This window comes from Alexandromys fortis, unplaced genomic scaffold (assembly GCF_014885135.2).
Source record: "Alexandromys fortis isolate MF-2015 unplaced genomic scaffold, M_Fortis_MF-2015_v1.1 scaffold_9034, whole genome shotgun sequence".
In the NCBI taxonomy this organism is placed as follows: Eukaryota; Metazoa; Chordata; class Mammalia; order Rodentia; family Cricetidae; genus Alexandromys; species Alexandromys fortis.
The window spans coordinates 1-1,160 of NW_026076909.1; the positions used below are offsets into that span (position 1 = coordinate 1).

Here is a 1,160-nt window from a genome sequence, read left to right on the forward strand (position 1 = left end):
GAGAGAGAGAGAGAGAGAGAGAGAGAGAGAGAGTTGATAAGCTGTCACACACCTAAGGCTGGAATATAATGGCTGCTTCTTTGCATGATGAAAAGTCCCTGGTGTCCATCAACTCTAGGCTCCAGTTTGTTAGGAAAAGTGGAAAGTACATGCTACAATAGGTTCTGAAGGCTATCCTCACCAACAATTGCCCAGCTTTGAGGAAATCTGAAACAAAATACTATGCCACATTGGCTAAAACTGGTGTCTATCACTACAGTGGCAATAACATTGAAATGGGCACAGTACGTGCAAAATACTACAGAGTATGCATATTGGCTACTATTGAAGCAGGTGATTCTGATATTATTAGAAGCATGCCAGAACAGACTGGTGAGAAGTAAACCAGGATAGTTTTCCTTTAATAATTTAATAAAAAAAATACTGTTTGCTGCAACCATGCACAGTGTCCATCCAAGTACACAGGCCTCAGAATTGCTTGAACCATGGAACCACGGGCAAAGAGGGTCTTTATAGGAGTTTTAGCAGTTCAACTTGAGGGTGTTATGGGAGCTTATTTTTTATTTAAAAAGATGGGAGCTTATTTTTTATTTAAAAAGATGAACTCGAGCTAAGATTCCAGGCAAACAATGAGGAAGTTTACTGGAGATTCACTGAACAGTCTGCAATGTACAGTGGGAGACTAAACCAGAATAACAGATAAGAAAATCACTATAGAGGTTTCTCAACCAACAAAACATGTAACTACAGTATTACTCAAAGGTGCTCAAGTATCCATGTTTACTGTGGTCCTATTCACAATGACAAGAAAATGGAATCAGTGTAGATATCCATTCAGTGATAAACAAATGATAAAAATGTGCCACATGAAAACTTATTTACTTGCAAAGAAAGATCAAATTGTGAAACTTGAGGATGGATCTGCAAATTAAGTGAGGTAGCCCAGATTTAGAAAGGCAAATAATACATGTTTTCTCTCATACACAGTTAGCATGTGTGTATGTGTTAGTATAGGTCATGAATCTAGAGAAGGGACCAAAGAGAGGAAGAGGTAGTGAGGAAGAAAAGAGGTCAAGAGGACACATACACCATGAAAGCAGAAAGGGGACACTGGAGGTAGGGGAGATTTAAGACAGATACATAGCGGATCTCTGTGAGTT

At 38.9% G+C, this 1,160-nt stretch overlaps 1 pseudogene; it reads left to right on the forward strand.

Annotated features, from left to right (window-relative positions):
* The first annotated feature begins 68 nt into the window (after window positions 1-68).
* Window positions 69-1,154, forward strand: LOC126496573 (60S ribosomal protein L30-like; annotated as a pseudogene).
* The last annotated feature ends 6 nt before the right edge of the window (window positions 1,155-1,160 follow it).